This window comes from Ranitomeya imitator, chromosome 2, assembly GCF_032444005.1.
Source record: "Ranitomeya imitator isolate aRanImi1 chromosome 2, aRanImi1.pri, whole genome shotgun sequence".
NCBI classification, from domain to species: Eukaryota; Metazoa; Chordata; class Amphibia; order Anura; family Dendrobatidae; genus Ranitomeya; species Ranitomeya imitator.
In genome coordinates, this window is record NC_091283.1 from 226126424 (window position 1) to 226139525 (window position 13102).

The 13102-nt window shown below is 48.0% G+C and overlaps 10 pseudogenes; all 10 read right to left on the reverse strand.

Moving 5' to 3' along the window:
• Positions 1-101: 101 nt before the first annotated feature.
• LOC138668266 (U2 spliceosomal RNA) lies at positions 102-327 on the reverse strand (annotated as a pseudogene).
• Positions 328-1514: 1187 nt separating this feature from the next.
• Positions 1515-1737, reverse strand: LOC138668247 (U2 spliceosomal RNA; annotated as a pseudogene).
• Positions 1738-2924: 1187 nt separating this feature from the next.
• Positions 2925-3144, reverse strand: LOC138668245 (U2 spliceosomal RNA; annotated as a pseudogene).
• Positions 3145-4331: 1187 nt separating this feature from the next.
• On the reverse strand, positions 4332-4551 carry LOC138668246 (U2 spliceosomal RNA; annotated as a pseudogene).
• A 1187-nt stretch (positions 4552-5738) lies between these two features.
• On the reverse strand, positions 5739-5961 carry LOC138668248 (U2 spliceosomal RNA; annotated as a pseudogene).
• A 1187-nt stretch (positions 5962-7148) lies between these two features.
• LOC138668262 (U2 spliceosomal RNA) lies at positions 7149-7368 on the reverse strand (annotated as a pseudogene).
• Positions 7369-8555: 1187 nt separating this feature from the next.
• LOC138668249 (U2 spliceosomal RNA) lies at positions 8556-8778 on the reverse strand (annotated as a pseudogene).
• A 1187-nt stretch (positions 8779-9965) lies between these two features.
• On the reverse strand, positions 9966-10188 carry LOC138668250 (U2 spliceosomal RNA; annotated as a pseudogene).
• Positions 10189-11375: 1187 nt separating this feature from the next.
• On the reverse strand, positions 11376-11555 carry LOC138668274 (U2 spliceosomal RNA; annotated as a pseudogene).
• Positions 11556-12782: 1227 nt separating this feature from the next.
• Positions 12783-13005, reverse strand: LOC138668251 (U2 spliceosomal RNA; annotated as a pseudogene).
• Between the last annotated feature and the right edge of the window lie 97 nt (positions 13006-13102).

Consider the following 13102-nt stretch of genomic DNA (forward strand, 5'->3'; position numbering starts at 1 on the left):
CTGAAATGTGCAACTTTGACCCTGAAAAGAATTCACAGAATGGGTTAAAACACAACGTGCACTGATTTCAATTCAATCAGTATTTGGAAGCCGGATCCGAGAAGGAGTGCACCGTTCCCTCCCGGAGAGACCGCAATAACGGCTCAATGCGGGGAGTGGACAGAGCAAGCTGTTTTCCCATCTCCCTGTTCTAAAAATGCATTTAATGTATGGTCCCCAAATAGGAGATGTATCCAATATTAAACTGATCAGAACAGATACTGCACTTGACCTTGAGCGGCGGCGACGACGACGACGACGATTTCAGCCAAAGGGCCGAGCAGCGTTAACCAGATATGGTTTTGCACTTTCACCACCACACCAAGCCCTGACACTGACACTTGGTTCTAGCCAAAAGGCCGAGAAGCATTAACCAGAAATCGTTTGTGACTTGTGCCGCACCAAGGTCCAACACTGATACCCTTTGGGGAGATGGAGCCAAAGATTGCCCTGAGGAGGACATTTTAGCAAAGCAAACGCCTTCACAATTACAGATCTGCTGTTTGTTCAAGCTGGGAGCCCCTCGTTTTTAATCTGCATAACCCCACCTATTGTAACCCTCCCCCCTCTTTGTTCCCATGTGCACTACTACCGAGTGCCAGGAGGAGGTGTGGGAGAGGGAAATTCAAAAAACAAACAAGCCAGCAGCTGTCTTCCCTTAGCTCTCCTGATGCCTGCCGGCCGGCCGGGTATACACCCTGCTGCCTACCTATCACCATGCTGCCCGCCGCTGTTCCAGCAGCAGACTGAAGAGGACTGCCACCGCACTGCTTTTTATAGGCCAAGGGCCCATTGTGACACGTGAGGGTTCCAGCCCATTGTGACACGTGAGGGTTCCAGACCATGGCCAAGGGCCCATTGTGACACGCGAGGGTTCCGCGCCCAGATTCTATCTAATGCAGGCAGCGCACCTGGTTGCTAGAAAGCATGAGAATACTCACCCAGGTGGAGATAGGCAGCGTATTCAAGATCAGCACAGGCACAATTGGTCCTTTCTTTAAATGCAAAGACACCAAATTTAAAAGTCAGCGGTCCACAAGAGGGAGACAATGTTTTACAATAGAAATCATGCTGTCACAAACGTGGTCTGTATGGCAGAACTACTCATGGGTTACTTCAATTAAAGCATTAAGTACTGATAGCAAGGAAGGGGCCTCACTTTGTAGATGGTCTATTTGCAACAATGTAACAAAGGCCAAATACGTGTCCACATCTTCACACGCCGGTTGCAACCAGTAAAGAGAGACTGACTGATTGATTGATAGATTTCATATTGAACGCAATACAAGGCTTGACTTGCATAGGGGCAAACAATGCAATGCACGCAAAATGTTGCAATTGGTCACATTAATTCAAGCAAAATGCATTTGGCATCTGAAATGTGCAACTTTGACCCTGAAAAGAATTCACAGAATGGGTTAAAACACAACGTGCACTGATTTCAATTCAATCAGTATTTGGAAGCCGGATCCGAGAAGGAGTGCACCGTTCCCTCCCGGAGAGACCGCAATAACGGCTCAATGCGTGGAGTGGACAGAGCAAGCTGTTTTCCCATCTCCCTGTTCTAAAAATGCATTTAATGTATGGTCCCCAAATAGGAGATGTATCCAATATTAAACTGATCAGAACAGATACTGCACTTGACCTTGAGCGGCGGCGACGACGACGACGATTTCAGCCAAAGGGCCGAGCAGCGTTAACCAGATATGGTTTTGCACTTTCACCACCACACCAAGCCCTGACACTGACACTTGGTTCTAGCCAAAAGGCCGAGAAGCATTAACCAGAAATCGTTTGTGACTTGTGCCGCACCAAGGTCCAACACCGATACCCTTTGGGGAGATGGAGCCAAAGATTGCCCTGAGGAGGACATTTTAGCAAAGCAAACGCCTTCACAACTACAGATCTGCTGTTTGTTCAAGCTGGGAGCCCCTCGTTTTTAATCTGCATAACCCCACCTATTGTAACCCTCCCCCCTCTTTGTTCCCATGTGCACTACTACTGAGTGCCAGGAGGAGGTGTGGGAGAGGGAAATTCAAAAAACAAACAAGCGAGCAGCTGTCATCCCTTAGCTCTCCTGATGCCTGCCGGCCGGCCGGGTATAGACCCTGCTGCCTACCTATCACCATGCTGCCCGCCGCTGTTCCAGCAGCAGACTGAAGAGGACTGCCACCGCACTGCTTTTTATAGGCCAAGGGCCCATTGTGACACGTGAGGGTTCCAGCCCATTGTGACACGTGAGGGTTCCAGACCATGGCCAAGGGCCCATTGTGACACGCGAGGGTTCCGCGCCCAGATTCTATCTAATGCAGGCAGCGCACCTGGTTGCTAGAAAGCATGAGAATACTCACCCAGGTGGAGATAGGCAGCGTATTCAAGATCAGCACAGGCACAATTGGTCCTTTCTTTAAATGCAAAGACACCAAATTTAAAAGTCAGCGGTCCACAAGAGGGAGACAATGTTTTACAATAGAAATCATGCTGTCACAAACGTGGTCTGTATGGCAGAACTACTCATGGGTTACTTCAATTAAAGCATTAAGTACTGATAGCAAGGAAGGGGCCTCACTTTGTAGATGGTCTATTTGCAACAATGTAACAAAGGCCAAATACGTGTCCACATCTTCACACGCCGGATGCAACCAGTAAAGAGAGACTGACTGATTGATTGATAGATTTCATATTGAACGCAATACAAGGCTTGACTTGCATAGGGGCAAACAATGCAATGCACGCAAAATGTTGCAATTGGTCACATTAATTCAAGCAAAATGCATTTGGCATCTGAAATGTGCAACTTTGACCCTGAAAAGAATTCACAGAATGGGTTAAAACACAACGTGCACTGATTTCAATTCAATCAGTATTTGGAAGCCGGATCCGAGAAGGAGTGCACCGTTCCCTCCCGGAGAGACCGCAATAACGGCTCAATGCGTGGAGTGGACAGAGCAAGCTGTTTTCCCATCTCCCTGTTCTAAAAATGCATTTAATGTATGGTCCCCAAATAGGAGATGTATCCAATATTAAACTGATCAGAACAGATACTGCACTTGACCTTGAGCGGCGACGACGACGACGATTTCAGCCAAAGGGCCGAGCAGCGTTAACCAGATATGGTTTTGCACTTTCACCACCACACCAAGCCCTGACACTGACACTTGGTTCTAGCCAAAAGGCAGAGAAGCATTAACCAGAAATCGTTTGTGACTTGTGCCGCACCAAGGTCCAACACCGATACCCTTTGGGGAGATGGAGCCAAAGATTGCCCTGAGGAGGACATTTTAGCAAAGCAAACACCTTCACAATTGCAGATCTGCTGTTTGTTCAAGCTGGGAGCCCCTCGTTTTTAATCTGCATAACCCCACCTATTGTAACCCTCCCCCCTCTTTGTTCCCATGTGCACTACTACGGAGTGCCAGGAGGAGGTGTGGGAGAGGGAAATTCAAAAAACAAACAAGCGAGCAGCTGTCATCCCTTAGCTCTCCTGATGCCTGCCGGCCGGCCGGGTATAGACCCTGCTGCCTACCTATCACCATGCTGCCCGCCGCTGTTCCAGCAGCAGACTGAAGAGGACTGCCACCGGACTGCTTTTTATAGGCCAAGGGCCCATTGTGACACGTGAGGGTTCCAGCCCATTGTGACACGTGAGGGTTCCAGACCATGGCCAAGGGCCCATTGTGACACGCGAGGGTTCCGCGCCCAGATTCTATCTAATGCAGGCAGCGCACCTGGTTGCTAGAAAGCATGAGAATACTCACCCAGGTGGAGATAGGCAGCGTATTCAAGATCAGCACAGGCACAATTGGTCCTTTCTTTAAATGCAAAGACACCAAATTTAAAAGTCAGCGGTCCACAAGAGGGAGACAATGTTTTACAATAGAAATCATGCTGTCACAAACGTGGTCTGTATGGCAGAACTACTCATGGGTTACTTCAATTAAAGCATTAAGTACTGATAGCAAGGAAGGGGCCTCACTTTGTAGATGGTCTATTTGCAACAATGTAACAAAGGCCAAATACGTGTCCACATCTTCACACGCCGGTTGCAACCAGTAAAGAGAGACTGACTGATTGATTGATAGATTTCATATTGAACGCAATACAAGGCTTGACTTGCATAGGGGCAAACAATGCAATGCACGCAAAATGTTGCAATTGGTCACATTAATTCAAGCAAAATGCATTTGGCATCTGAAATGTGCAACTTTGACCCTGAAAAGAATTCACAGAATGGGTTAAAACACAACGTGCACTGATTTCAATTCAATCAGTATTTGGAAGCCGGATCCGAGAAGGAGTGCACCGTTCCCTCCCGGAGAGACCGCAATAACGGCTCAATGCGTGGAGTGGACAGAGCAAGCTGTTTTCCCATCTCCCTGTTCTAAAAATGCATTTAATGTATGGTCCCCAAATAGGAGATGTATCCAATATTAAACTGATCAGAACAGATACTGCACTTGACCTTGAGCGGCGACGACGACGACGATTTCAGCCAAAGGGCCGAGCAGCGTTAACCAGATATGGTTTTGCACTTTCACCACCACACCAAGCCCTGACACTGACACTTGGTTCTAGCCAAAAGGCAGAGAAGCATTAACCAGAAATCGTTTGTGACTTGTGCCGCACCAAGGTCCAACACTGATACCCTTTGGGGAGATGGAGCCAAAGATTGCCCTGAGGAGGACATTTTAGCAAAGCAAACACCTTCACAATTGCAGATCTGCTGTTTGTTCAAGCTGGGAGCCCCTCGTTTTTAATCTGCATAACCCCACCTATTGTAACCCTCCCCCCTCTTTGTTCCCATGTGCACTACTACGGAGTGCCAGGAGGAGGTGTGGGAGAGGGAAATTCAAAAAACAAACAAGCGAGCAGCTGTCATCCCTTAGCTCTCCTGATGCCTGCCGGCCGGCCGGGTATAGACCCTGCTGCCTACCTATCACCATGCTGCCCGCCGCTGTTCCAGCAGCAGACTGAAGAGGACTGCCACCGGACTGCTTTTTATAGGCCAAGGGCCCATTGTGACACGTGAGGGTTCCAGCCCATTGTGACACGTGAGGGTTCCAGACCATGGCCAAGGGCCCATTGTGACACGCGAGGGTTCCGCGCCCAGATTCTATCTAATGCAGGCAGCGCACCTGGTTGCTAGAAAGCATGAGAATACTCACCCAGGTGGAGATAGGCAGCGCATTCAAGATCAGCACAGGCACAATTGGTCCTTTCTTTAAATGCAAAGACACCAAATTTAAAAGTCAGCGGTCCACAAGAGGGAGACAATGTTTTACAATAGAAATCATGCTGTCACAAACGTGGTCTGTATGGCAGAACTACTCATGGGTTACTTCAATTAAAGCATTAAGTACTGATAGCAAGGAAGGGGCCTCACTTTGTAGATGGTCTATTTGCAACAATGTAACAAAGGCCAAATACGTGTCCACATCTTCACACGCCGGTTGCAACCAGTAAAGAGAGACTGACTGATTGATTGATAGATTTCATATTGAACGCAATACAAGGCTTGACTTGCATAGGGGCAAACAATGCAATGCACGCAAAATGTTGCAATTGGTCACATTAATTCAAGCAAAATGCATTTGGCATCTGAAATGTGCAACTTTGACCCTGAAAAGAATTCACAGAATGGGTTAAAACACAACGTGCACTGATTTCAATTCAATCAGTATTTGGAAGCCGGATCCGAGAAGGAGTGCACCGTTCCCTCCCGGAGAGACCGCAATAACGGCTCAATGCGTGGAGTGGACAGAGCAAGCTGTTTTCCCATCTCCCTGTTCTAAAAATGCATTTAATGTATGGTCCCCAAATAGGAGATGTATCCAATATTAAACTGATCAGAACAGATACTGCACTTGACCTTGAGCGGCGGCGACGACGACGACGATTTCAGCCAAAGGGCCGAGCAGCGTTAACCAGATATGGTTTTGCACTTTCACCACCACACCAAGCCCTGACACTGACACTTGGTTCTAGCCAAAAGGCCGAGAAGCATTAACCAGAAATCGTTTGTGACTTGTGCCGCACCAAGGTCCAACACTGATACCCTTTGGGGAGATGGAGCCAAAGATTGCCCTGAGGAGGACATTTTAGCAAAGCAAACGCCTTCACAACTACAGATCTGCTGTTTGTTCAAGCTGGGAGCCCCTCGTTTTTAATCTGCATAACCCCACCTATTGTAACCCTCCCCCCTCTTTGTTCCCATGTGCACTACTACGGAGTGCCAGGAGGAGGTGTGGGAGAGGGAAATTCAAAAAACAAACAAGCGAGCAGCTGTCATCCCTTAGCTCTCCTGATGCCTGCCGGCCGGCCGGGTATAGACCCTGCTGCCTACCTATCACCATGCTGCCCGCCGCTGTTCCAGCAGCAGACTGAAGAGGACTGCCACCGCACTGCTTTTTATAGGCCAAGGGCCCATTGTGACACGTGAGGGTTCCAGCCCATTGTGACACGTGAGGGTTCCAGACCATGGCCAAGGGCCCATTGTGACACGCGAGGGTTCCGCGCCCAGATTCTATCTAATGCAGGCAGCGCACCTGGTTGCTAGAAAGCATGAGAATACTCACCCAGGTGGAGATAGGCAGCGTATTCAAGATCAGCACAGGCACAATTGGTCCTTTCTTTAAATGCAAAGACACCAAATTTAAAAGTCAGCGGTCCACAAGAGGGAGACAATGTTTTACAATAGAAATCATGCTGTCACAAACGTGGTCTGTATGGCAGAACTACTCATGGGTTACTTCAATTAAAGCATTAAGTACTGATAGCAAGGAAGGGGCCTCACTTTGTAGATGGTCTATTTGCAACAATGTAACAAAGGCCAAATACGTGTCCACATCTTCACACGCCGGTTGCAACCAGTAAAGAGAGACTGACTCATTGATTGATAGATTTCATATTGAACGCAATACAAGGCTTGACTTGCATAGGGGCAAACAATGCAATGCACGCAAAATGTTGCAATTGGTCACATTAATTCAAGCAAAATGCATTTGGCATCTGAAATGTGCAACTTTGACCCTGAAAAGAATTCACAGAATGGGTTAAAACACAACGTGCACTGATTTCAATTCAATCAGTATTTGGAAGCCGGATCCGAGAAGGAGTGCACCGTTCCCTCCCGGAGAGACCGCAATAACGGCTCAATGCGTGGAGTGGACAGAGCAAGCTGTTTTCCCATCTCCCTGTTCTAAAAAAGCATTTAATGTATGGTCCCCAAATAGGAGATGTATCCAATATTAAACTGATCAGAACAGATACTGCACTTGACCTTGAGCGGCGACGACGACGACGATTTCAGCCAAAGGGCCGAGCAGCGTTAACCAGATATGGTTTTGCACTTTCACCACCACACCAAGCCCTGACACTGACACTTGGTTCTAGCCAAAAGGCAGAGAAGCATTAACCAGAAATCGTTTGTGACTTGTGCCGCACCAAGGTCCAACACTGATACCCTTTGGGGAGATGGAGCCAAAGATTGCCCTGAGGAGGACATTTTAGCAAAGCAAACACCTTCACAATTGCAGATCTGCTGTTTGTTCAAGCTGGGAGCCCCTCGTTTTTAATCTGCATAACCCCACCTATTGTAACCCTCCCCCCTCTTTGTTCCCATGTGCACTACTACGGAGTGCCAGGAGGAGGTGTGGGAGAGGGAAATTCAAAAAACAAACAAGCGAGCAGCTGTCATCCCTTAGCTCTCCTGATGCCTGCCGGCCGGCCGGGTATAGACCCTGCTGCCTACCTATCACCATGCTGCCCGCCGCTGTTCCAGCAGCAGACTGAAGAGGACTGCCACCGGACTGCTTTTTATAGGCCAAGGGCCCATTGTGACACGTGAGGGTTCCAGCCCATTGTGACACGTGAGGGTTCCAGACCATGGCCAAGGGCCCATTGTGACACGCGAGGGTTCCGCGCCCAGATTCTATCTAATGCAGGCAGCGCACCTGGTTGCTAGAAAGCATGAGAATACTCACCCAGGTGGAGATAGGCAGCGTATTCAAGATCAGCACAGGCACAATTGGTCCTTTCTTTAAATGCAAAGACACCAAATTTAAAAGTCAGCGGTCCACAAGAGGGAGACAATGTTTTACAATAGAAATCATGCTGTCACAAACGTGGTCTGTATGGCAGAACTACTCATGGGTTACTTCAATTAAAGCATTAAGTACTGATAGCAAGGAAGGGGCCTCACTTTGTAGATGGTCTATTTGCAACAATGTAACAAAGGCCAAATACGTGTCCACATCTTCACACGCCGGTTGCAACCAGTAAAGAGAGACTGACTGATTGATTGATAGATTTCATATTGAACGCAATACAAGGCTTGACTTGCATAGGGGCAAACAATGCAATGCACGCAAAATGTTGCAATTGGTCACATTAATTCAAGCAAAATGCATTTGGCATCTGAAATGTGCAACTTTGACCCTGAAAAGAATTCACAGAATGGGTTAAAACACAACGTGCACTGATTTCAATTCAATCAGTATTTGGAAGCCGGATCCGAGAAGGAGTGCACCGTTCCCTCCCGGAGAGACCGCAATAACGGCTCAATGCGTGGAGTGGACAGAGCAAGCTGTTTTCCCATCTCCCTGTTCTAAAAATGCATTTAATGTATGGTCCCCAAATAGGAGATGTATCCAATATTAAACTGATCAGAACAGATACTGCACTTGACCTTGAGCGGCGGCGACGACGACGACGATTTCAGCCAAAGGGCCGAGCAGCGTTAACCAGATATGGTTTTGCACTTTCACCACCACACCAAGCCCTGACACTGACACTTGGTTCTAGCCAAAAGGCCGAGAAGCATTAACCAGAAATCGTTTGTGACTTGTGCCGCACCAAGGTCCAACACTGATACCCTTTGGGGAGATGGAGCCAAAGATTGCCCTGAGGAGGACATTTTAGCAAAGCAAACGCCTTCACAACTACAGATCTGCTGTTTGTTCAAGCTGGGAGCCCCTCGTTTTTAATCTGCATAACCCCACCTATTGTAACCCTCCCCTCTCTTTGTTCCCATGTGCACTACTACGGAGTGCCAGGAGGAGGTGTGGGAGAGGGAAATTCAAAAAACAAACAAGCGAGCAGCTGTCATCCCTTAGCTCTCCTGATGCCTGCCGGCCGGCCGGGTATAGACCCTGCTGCCTACCTATCACCATGCTGCCCGCCGCTGTTCCAGCAGCAGACTGAAGAGGACTGCCACCGGACTGCTTTTTATAGGCCAAGGGCCCATTGTGACACGTGAGGGTTCCAGCCCATTGTGACACGTGAGGGTTCCAGACCATGGCCAAGGGCCCATTGTGACACGCGAGGGTTCCGCGCCCAGATTCTATCTAATGCAGGCAGCGCACCTGGTTGCTAGAAAGCATGAGAATACTCACCCAGGTGGAGATAGGCAGCGTATTCAAGATCAGCACAGGCACAATTGGTCCTTTCTTTAAATGCAAAGACACCAAATTTAAAAGTCAGCGGTCCACAAGAGGGAGACAATGTTTTACAATAGAAATCATGCTGTCACAAACGTGGTCTGTATGGCAGAACTACTCATGGGTTACTTCAATTAAAGCATTAAGTACTGATAGCAAGGAAGGGGCCTCACTTTGTAGATGGTCTATTTGCAACAATGTAACAAAGGCCAAATACGTGTCCACATCTTCACACGCCGGTTGCAACCAGTAAAGAGAGACTGACTGATTGATTGATAGATTTCATATTGAACGCAATACAAGGCTTGACTTGCATAGGGGCAAACAATGCAATGCACGCAAAATGTTGCAATTGGTCACATTAATTCAAGCAAAATGCATTTGGCATCTGAAATGTGCAACTTTGACCCTGAAAAGAATTCACAGAATGGGTTAAAACACAACGTGCACTGATTTCAATTCAATCAGTATTTGGAAGCCGGATCCGAGAAGGAGTGCACCGTTCCCTCCCGGAGAGACCGCAATAACGGCTCAATGCGTGGAGTGGACAGAGCAAGCTGTTTTCCCATCTCCCTGTTCTAAAAATGCATTTAATGTATGGTCCCCAAATAGGAGATGTATCCAATATTAAACTGATCAGAACAGATACTGCACTTGACCTTGAGCGGCGGCGACGACGACGACGATTTCAGCCAAAGGGCCGAGCAGCGTTAACCAGATATGGTTTTGCACTTTCACCACCACACCAAGCCCTGACACTGACACTTGGTTCTAGCCAAAAGGCCGAGAAGCATTAACCAGAAATCGTTTGTGACTTGTGCCGCACCAAGGTCCAACACTGATACCCTTTGGGGAGATGGAGCCAAAGATTGCCCTGAGGAGGACATTTTAGCAAAGCAAACGCCTTCACAACTACAGATCTGCTGTTTGTTCAAGCTGGGAGCCCCTCGTTTTTAATCTGCATAACCCCACCTATTGTAACCCTCCCCTCTCTTTGTTCCCATGTGCACTACTACGGAGTGCCAGGAGGAGGTGTGGGAGAGGGAAATTCAAAAAACAAACAAGCGAGCAGCTGTCATCCCTTAGCTCTCCTGATGCCTGCCGGCCGGCCGGGTATAGACCCTGCTGCCTACCTATCACCATGCTGCCCGCCGCTGTTCCAGCAGCAGACTGAAGAGGACTGCCACCGCACTGCTTTTTATAGGCCAAGGGCCCATTGTGACACGTGAGGGTTCCAGCCCATTGTGACACGTGAGGGTTCCAGACCATGGCCAAGGGCCCATTGTGACACGCGAGGGTTCCGCGCCCAGATTCTATCTAATGCAGGCAGCGCACCTGGTTGCTAGAAAGCATGAGAATACTCACCCAGGTGGAGATAGGCAGCGTATTCAAGATCAGCACAGGCACAATTGGTCCTTTCTTTAAATGCAAAGACACCAAATTTAAAAGTCAGCGGTCCACAAGAGGGAGACAATGTTTTACAATAGAAATCATGCTGTCACAAACGTGGTCTGTATGGCAGAACTACTCATGGGTTACTTCAATTAAAGCATTAAGTACTGATAGCAAGGAAGGGGCCTCACTTTGTAGATGGTCTATTTGCAACAATGTAACAAAGGCCAAATACGTGTCCACATCTTCACACGCCGGTTGCAACCAGTAAAGAGAGACTGACTCATTGATTGATAGATTTCATATTGAACGCAATACAAGGCTTGACTTGCATAGGGGCAAACAATGCAATGCACGCAAAATGTTGCAATTGGTCACATTAATTCAAGCAAAATGCATTTGGCATCTGAAATGTGCAACTTTGACCCTGAAAAGAATTCACAGAATGGGTTAAAACACAACGTGCACTGATTTCAATTCAATCAGTATTTGGAAGCCGGATCCGAGAATGAGTGCACCCTTCCCTCCCGGAGAGACCGCAATAACGGCTCAATGCGTGGAGTGGACAGAGCAAGCTGTTTTCCCATCTCCCTGTTCTAAAAATGCATTTAATGTATGGTCCCCAAATAGGAGACGTATCCAATATTAAACTGATCAGAACAGATACTGCACTTGACATTGAGCGGCGGCGACGACGACGATTTCAGCCAAAGGGCCGAGCAGCGTTAACCAGATATGGTTTTGCACTTTCACCACCACACCAAGCCCTGACACTGACACTTGGTTCTAGCCAAAAGGCAGAGAAGCATTAACCAGAAATCGTTTGTGACTTGTGCCGCACCAAGGTCCAACACTGATACCCTTTGGGGAGATGGAGCCAAAGATTGCCCTGAGGAGGACATTTTAGCAAAGCAAACACCTTCACAATTGCAGATCTGCTGTTTGTTCAAGCTGGGAGCCCCTCGTTTTTAATCTGCATAACCCCACCTATTGTAACCCTCCCCCCTCTTTGTTCCCATGTGCACTACTACGGAGTGCCAGGAGGAGGTGTGGGAGAGGGAAATTCAAAAAACAAACAAGCGAGCAGCTGTCATCCCTTAGCTCTCCTGATGCCTGCCGGCCGGCCGGGTATAGACCCTGCTGCCTACCTATCACCATGCTGCCCGCCGCTGTTCCAGCAGCAGACTGAAGAGGACTGCCACCGGACTGCTTTTTATAGGCCAAGGGCCCATTGTGACACGTGAGGGTTCCAGCCCATTGTGACACGTGAGGGTTCCAGACCATGGCCAAGGGCCCATTGTGACACGCGAGGGTTCCGCGCCCAGATTCTATCTAATGCAGGCAGCGCACCTGGTTGCTAGAAAGCATGAGAATACTCACCCAGGTGGAGATAGGCAGCGTATTCAAGATCAGCACAGGCACAATTGGTCCTTTCTTTAAATGCAAAGACACCAAATTTAAAAGTCAGCGGTCCACAAGAGGGAGACAATGTTTTACAATAGAAATCATGCTGTCACAAACGTGGTCTGTATGGCAGAACTACTCATGGGTTACTTCAATTAAAGCATTAAGTACTGATAGCAAGGAAGGGGCCTCACTTTGTAGATGGTCTATTTGCAACAATGTAACAAAGGCCAAATACGTGTCCACATCTTCACACGCCGGTTGCAACCAGTAAAGAGAGACTGACTCATTGATTGATAGATTTCATATTGAACGCAATACAAGGCTTGACTTGCATAGGGGCAAACAATGCAATGCACGCAAAATGTTGCAATTGGTCACATTAATTCAAGCAAAATGCATTTGGCATCTGAAATGTGCAACTTTGACCCTGAAAAGAATTCACAGAATGGGTTAAAACACAACGTGCACTGATTTCAATTCAATCAGTATTTGGAAGCCGGATCCGAGAAGGAGTGCACCGTTCCCTCCCGGAGAGACCGCAATAACGGCTCAATGCGTGGAGTGGACAGAGCAAGCTGTTTTCCCATCTCCCTGTTCTAAAAATGCATTTAATGTATGGTCCCCAAATAGGAGATGTATCCAATATTAAACTGATCAGAACAGATACTGCACTTGACCTTGAGCGGCGGCGACGACGACGACGATTTCAGCCAAAGGGCCGAGCAGCGTTAACCAGATATGGTTTTGCACTTTCACCACCACACCAAGCCCTGACACTGACACTTGGTTCTAGCCAAAAGGCCGAGAAGCATTAACCAGAAATCGTT